General features: G+C 35.4%; 1 pseudogene; it reads left to right on the forward strand.

The window, feature by feature from the left end:
* Positions 1-5451: 5451 nt before the first annotated feature.
* Positions 5452-6316, forward strand: LOC115290485 (annotated as a pseudogene).
* The last annotated feature ends 1264 nt before the right edge of the window (positions 6317-7580 follow it).

Below are 7580 nucleotides of genomic sequence, written 5' to 3' on the forward strand. Positions count from 1 at the left end.
ATTTGTAAACATGAGAATAACTTAAGTATGGGTCTCAGTTTAGCTTTTTTTTAATAATTGCAGAATTATATTTATGCTGCTGTTGTATTAGAATAACTTTTAAATGTTATCTTGAAATAGAAATGTGTATTTTAAGTACTAATGCAAAGGTAAATGAAAAACACTTTTTAAATGTATGAAACTTATTTTTTTGGTAAGAATCATAAATGTTAACAAATTACCTATAATTGAAGTGATTAGTGATTTATCAGCAAGGTGGTTTGGTCAGACATACACAAACTTCGGTATACTCTAGAGTGCTATCACACTTGTAAAATTTTCTTCTTTAACCTGAATTTACATTCCATGGTGATAACATGGTAAATGTAGCACTATTAAAGTAATTGAACACACACACACACACACACACACAAAAAGAAGGTCATATTTTTCTCTGCTTTCTTCCATACCAGCTGACTTTAGACTAGGTTTATCTTTATTTTAAATAGGACCTCAAAAAAATCCTACAAGTAATAAACAACAAATACCGATATTCTCAATTCTCCTGCCATTTCCCATAACATTAAAGATTCAAGGGCTACTTAGTATTCCATGGCATATCAGGAAATTGTGTAATCACATGCTTATGGCTTCATGATGACTGCCAACTTTCCAGCTTGTGATAGTTCTCAATTCTGTGTTCTCAACTCTACCAATTCATCTTTCAGGATCTCTTAAATGTTACGCCTACTTCCCATTCTCAAATTACTTGTCGGTCAGTATGCTTTTGGTTGCAAGTAACATAAAACTCATCTAAAAAGGCTTAAAGTTGGAAAGATTTTCTCACATGTCAATCATTCCAGAGAAAAGTGACTGCAAGGTGTTCTGAGTTAGCTTCTCTAAAATTAATTTCTCTATCTTCTTAAGGTACTTGAATGTTCATAGTGAATCTGTGTAGCACAGCCTCAGATTATAAAAAAAAGTAAGAAGATTTTTTCCCCCCTTGAATGCATTTTTTTTAATCAAGATTCTACCCAGATCACTTACTGTGAAATTTTAGTGGCGACTATTGAGTCATTTGTCCATCCTCCATATGAAGGAGAGAGACAGGGGAAATGAGTCTTTGACATTTTTAGTTTCTAAATGAAAAGGCAAGATCTAGCAGCAAAGAAGAGGGGTTGGGCTGTGAATTGCTTTTGGGTAAATAGGTAATAGTGCCTGTCAACAGCTCTTAAGTGGATAGCCACCAAGTGATATTTCGGTTTCTGGTAGGAATCTATAAACAGGCAAAATGTCACCCAATAGCTGTCTCAAATCTCTTTTGTTGCCTGTAGCTGAATGAAAGATGAATGCTGTTATGTGCAATATAGAAAGCACTGAATGCCATCTTTGGTAGCTGCTTACCTAGTTGTTGATCCCCCTGTCCATGGTACTGGCAAAATATACTCTTGCATAGCTGTGTTTTATAACATGGCTCTATTGGTTTTGTTAATTTATTGATCATGATTTTAAGAACATGTTTAAGAAACTTTTCCTAGAATAAGCATGCTTCATTTGGATCATGAGAGACCATGGTTTAGGTCAGTGAAATGGAATTTGTCATTTTTAGATCCTTTTATTAGCAAAAATGTCTGCTTTCTAGGCAATCCTCAATTGTGTGTAGTCCTGCTAGGAGACAGTGGCCATCCTCAGTCTGAAAGCTGAAGAAATTATAGCTTCACTATCCACCTCCTGGCCCATTGGGGGTCACTTAGGTGGGTTAGGCTCAGTCTATTATAATCTATCTCCTGCAAATTTGAATCTTTAGTGATAGACACAGAAAGTGATGATGTTGAGATGCCAGTAGGGTTTAAGCGGACTTTGCTATGGTTCCTGTTTCCGGCCTTCTTTTTTTCCTTCTCATTTTCTAAACCTTTTTTTTCAGTCTTTTGTTAGTCCTATGAGCCCTAGATTACACTTTCAATAAATTAAGATCTCTTAAGATCTCGCAAAAGTTAGATGAGGTAAACTGCTGTGCTTGCATATAACTCCCGGACTGTCCCAGGCCTGTGTTGGTACTTGACATATGCCTACATGCTGCCGCTCGGTGAGGTTAGTGATACCTCATTCAGCTGCGCATGCTTGAGGCTTCAGTCATGTTTGTGGCTTAGATTTGTGCTTGTTTCTGTTCTGGATGAGTTTACTTCCTGTACTTCTAGCAAGAGTTGAGTAAGGGAAAGGAGTAGAGAGATGTTAAGATAGGGTGCTTATAGAGATTTGTTATGTAAAATTTAGATTAAAAATAGATAAAAAATAGATAAATTTTTCTATCTTTAACTTGATGGACTGATAGCTCCCAAAATATGCCTTGTAATAATTTCCAGACAACTTTTAGTGGCTTGAGTTGGCTGAATGCATTAGAGACTAAGCACTAATCACTCTCTAAAATCGAACTGCTAATTTACGTACTTCTAGAATAGGAGCTCTCCAGAGCCTGGCTGGAGGCCTGCAAAAACAGGGTACTTGAGCTCAGGAGCTGTGACTGCACTTCTTATCTTCCTGCCCAAGGGACAATTTTCCTGCCTCATCCTCTGGCTACACTGGCATATATACAGTGTGGCCAAGAATTCCAGGTTATTTTTCTCTCCAGCTATCCTCACAGGAGAGGGACTGTTTTCATGACGAGGCTCTTTGGCTTTTAGAGTAATTGACAAGTAATTCATAATGCCATATAAATAAATGTAACTAATAGTTTCAGGCCATTTTTAATGTACAAAATGCAGAGCATTATTATACTTGATTCTCACAGGAATCTGGATTGTAGAAAGAGAAGTATTATTTTCTTTTCAGAGAGAGTAAAACAATTCAGACAGTTTAAGTGATTCGTCTAAGGATGCTGAAATAATAAACAGACCCAGGATTCAAACCAGTTTTGGCTTCAAATGCCAAAGCTCTGTGTTCTTTGAGAATCATCATCATTTGTGGCAGATGAAGAAATGACTTAACTTTTTATAACTGGATCAGAGTCTGTCTGTTTCAGTCAAAGTTTCATCCTCAGTTTTGTCAGGCTCTGCAGACTTGTGACTGAAATGTGAAAATAACTACAAAGGAGGAGCTCTTGAAAAACCAAGCATTGGGAAGACAGGAGACACAGTGCATAGATAGGAAAAATATAAATGTATTCATATTATAAAAGGTGAAATGTACAGCAGAACCAGTGAGGATTACAAGAGAAAGGAACCTAATGCCTTCTCATCTAGTTTCTTTATTCTATGGAAGGAGAAACACTTTCAGGCACCATGCAAGAACTTTGTTTTATATGTGCCAGTCTCGTCTAGTCTATTTAAAGTTAGTATTACTTAAGCCACTCTACGTGAGTTTTAAAATGCCAATTTTAAAATTTACAAAGTAGAAAATTGAGACTCAGAGAGGTTTAATGCTATGTCTAATGCTATTAGAATATTAAGAGGAGATAGTGAACCAAAGCTCTTAGCTATAGATTCTGGACTAAACCTTTGCCAGAATCTTTGGGATGCACTCCAAGACCGTCACCAACACACAGTTCTCAAAGGGAGCGAAAGGATGATTTCTTTTTCTCACAAGAAAAGCCCGTTTGTGGCAAGGTGAATGGATCTAATATTTTATTAGATTCATTTAAGGGCTACAATTCCAAGAAAACTAAAAGCACAAATGTTTTATTTTACAAATGAACTCTAAGAACAAAATATTGAATCTAGAGCAATTCCGTTCATAAGTAATTCAGGTTTTTTTAAACACATAAGATTAATTCTGGACGATAAAGTTCAATAAATAGTATGCAATTAATAGAATTAGTACAGCTGGGACATGGGTACAAAATGTTACAGCAGATGGAGGATATGTATACTTCAAACAGAGCACAATTGGCAAGCAGGATCGTTAGTAAAAGCAACAGAAAAATATATAAACAATCATATTAAGATGGAAAGCAAACCAAACAGGCTTATTGATGTGGTAATGAACACTGGACTGGAGCAGAGATAAAGTATTTGTTCAAAGGAAAGAATACGAGGAAAGACTAGAGTTATTTTTTTAAACACAGACTTTAAAGAGAAAAGAAAACTGAATATTCATAAGGACACTTGACAATCTCAGAAGATAGGCCTGATTTCAATAATAAAATAGTAGATTAAAATACACGAAGTAATATAAATATCATATACATTTGTATATCTCATACTTGGTATTTTAGACTCAATATGAACACTTTTAAAGGTTTTTAAAATTCAAATGTGGATTTGCTATAAATGTCAACTCAAAGACAGTAAAGTTGAAACATAAAAAAATAAAGTTATATGAAATACAGAGTAGTTTTAAAGCACAGGATTGTGACCCATATTTTTGTTTCAAAAATACAAGAATTTTTAAGGATTATTACCAGATACTGGAACAACACTATAAGGCAAGTGGTACATTATTTACCTTATTTTAGAGGTGAAAAAATGAGGGATAGAGAAGTTAAGCAATTTGCCCAAAGCCACAAGAGTCCTAGAGTAGGAATCCAATACGTTTTTCTAACATATACATCTTTTAATGGGTCCTATTGTATTTGTTCCATGGAGGAAAACTCTAGACAAAGACTGAAGGATATACATGAGTGGTTATATAATTCTTGATAAATCACTTGTCCATCTAATATTTCTGGATTTCTGGATTTCTTCTTTATAATATGAGCACGTTGAATGAAACAACTGTAATTATTAGTTGTTATCTAAAGAGAATTTACATTCTTTCATAAAATATTAACATATATTTTAGAAAAACAAAAGAATAATAAAGCATTCAGATGCCATTTAATAATTTATTGATAAATATACAAATCACCATTAGATTTAAGAGATAATTTTGCTTAATACCAGGCAAATAAATATAAAGAGTTCTATGAAATACATGATGGATTTTGAAAAATATAAGTTTTAAATTTGGACCAAAGGAAAAAAGCTGAGCAAATTTATTACTCAAGAAAACAATGGATAAACTTTAAAGCAGCTAGCTACAAAAGGACAGTAGAACCAAAAGTTTCTGTAGATTAATCATATAAACTTTAAAGAATAGAACCTCATATAGAAAAAATTTAAATATACAGAGAATGAAAGATGAAAAAGTTTTCTAAAGACTTTTTACAAGTATAGCATTCTATTGACATCCACAGCTAACAATCACAAGAATAGAAAACAGGCTTTTTTCAATTATGAATATATATGCTAGAATCTCTTAGCAGATATTTACGAATAGACTCCAAAGAATGTTAACATGAATAAACAGGACTTTTACCAGGAACATAAGTGTACTCCAAAATTAGAAAATTTATCAACATACAATTTAACATGTCAACATGACAAAGGAACAAGATAGTTTTCATAAATGATGATAAGACATTTGATAAAATTTAATATCAGTATGTAATTATTTAGTGAATATTAAAAGTAGACTAGCTCTTTCCCATCTTGCAAGATGGCAGGCGAAAAAGCCGAGAAGCCAGATACTAAGGAGAAGAAACCCGAAGCCCAGAGTGCTGATGCTGGTGACAAGGTCAAGAAGGGTAACCTCAGGGCTGAAACGCCAAAGAAGCGGAAGCCCCACTGCAGCCAAAACCTGTCCTAGTGCGGGGAATTGGCAGGTGCTCCGGATCGGCTATGTATTCGAGGAAGGCCGGTACAAGAGGAAGTATTCAGCAGCTAAATCCGGGAGTGAGAAGAAAAAGAAGGAGAAGGTTCTTGCTACAGTCACAAAACCAGTCGGTGGTGACAAGAATGGTGGTACCCGAGTGGCTAAACTCCTCAAGATGCCCAGGTATTACCCTACCCAAGACGTGCCTCGGAAGCTGTTGAGCCACGGCAAAAAACCTGTCAGTCAGCACGTGAGGACACTGCGAGCCAGCATCACACCCAGGACCATCCTGATCATCCTCACTGGGCGCCACAGGGGCAGGAGGGTGGTTTTTCTGAAGCAACTGAGCAGTTGTTTGCTGCTTGTGACTAGACCTCTGTCCCTCAATCGCGTTCCTCTGCATAGAACACACCAGAAATTTGTCATTGCCACCTCCACCAAAATTGCTATCAGCACCGTGAAAATCCCCAAACACCTCACTGATGCTGACTTTAAGAAGAAGCAGCTGCGTGAACCCAGACACCAGGAAGGGGAGATCTTCCACACGGAGAAAGAGAAATACGAGATCACAGAGCAGCGCAAGGTGGATCAGGAAGCTGTGGACTCACAAATTCTGCCAGAAATCAAAGCTGTCCCTCAGCTTCAGGGCTACCTCGGCTCCGTGTTTACTCTCACGAATGGAGTTTACCCTCACAAACTGGTGTTCTAAGTGTCTTACAAAGAGTCTGATTAAATAACGGCTCCATCAAAGAAAAAAAAAGTAGACTGGATTGTTGCCTCTATAACATAACACAAAATGTCTCATAGGAAGAGTCAGCTTGAAATCTTCCATCTGAAGTGAAGACGATGACAGAGGCCCCTGTAACCACAATTATTTGAAATTGTTCTGAAAGTGAGAATCAATGCAATTAGTCTACAAAGAATAATAAATATAAACATTTTAAAGAAGCAGGCAATATTTTGTTGGTAATGATTTTTATACTTTTAACCAAAGACGGACAGATAGAAAGAGAAATAAATATGGGGACTGGTTAAAAAGCAGTCACATAGAGACTCCAAATCAGATAAAATGTATAAGTGAAGAAAAGTTTCTATTCACAGCAAAGACATATGTGTAACATCTCAGAAAAACAAAAATGAAAAAAATTTGTGTGATTTAAAGAATCTTTTATAAATCTGAGGGAGTTTAATACAGAAGAGTTTAATAAACCTCAGTGTTCTGAAACTATCAACCTTTCTAATTAACACAATATTAATTAAAAATGCAATGGCATGTCTTGAAAAATAGATAATCTATTTAAAAAGTATATGTAAAAATAAACATAACAGAATCTGGAGAATTTTGATATATAATTAATACTCCAGAATTAAAATATATGTTAAGAAACTACATCAATTAAAATAAATTGGCATTATTTGACATTAATTGACAGTTTCCTGCCCTTTCAATCTGTGATGTGAATAACCATCCTATCTGTTTTTGTCCTTGAAACTCTGTTATCTACAGGCTGGTACCTTTTGTCTACGCAGCAACAACAAAATCTGTTTCTTAGAAGTATCAGAGAATGACTAACTTTACCTTCCATTTTACAGGTGTCACCCAGATTGTTCACCTTTATTAGGGAATCTCACTTATGTGGGTTCAATTTTTTGGTTAAAATCACGTTACAGTTTTTTCCCCAGTAGTAACGTTCTCATCACTGAAAAGTGACTACTCTTCAGTTGTTTCAGAAACTCCTTAATCACCAACAGCATGTATTTTGTCCAGGAAATCTTTATGTATTACTGAACTCATCTCTGTATTAATTTATCACTTTAATAAGTGAGATTTAATATAAGGATACAAGAAGAAGTAAAGAAAACAGCCATTTCAGGCAAAGAACTTTATCTCTGACTTTTATTATAGTAAGAAAATGTCAGCAACCCAGGTGACTAAACCAGAAAAGCATTGGTTCCTTCGGAAGTCAGTGCCC

Source organism: Suricata suricatta, chromosome 4, assembly GCF_006229205.1.
Source record: "Suricata suricatta isolate VVHF042 chromosome 4, meerkat_22Aug2017_6uvM2_HiC, whole genome shotgun sequence".
NCBI lineage: Eukaryota > Metazoa > Chordata > Mammalia > Carnivora > Herpestidae > Suricata > Suricata suricatta.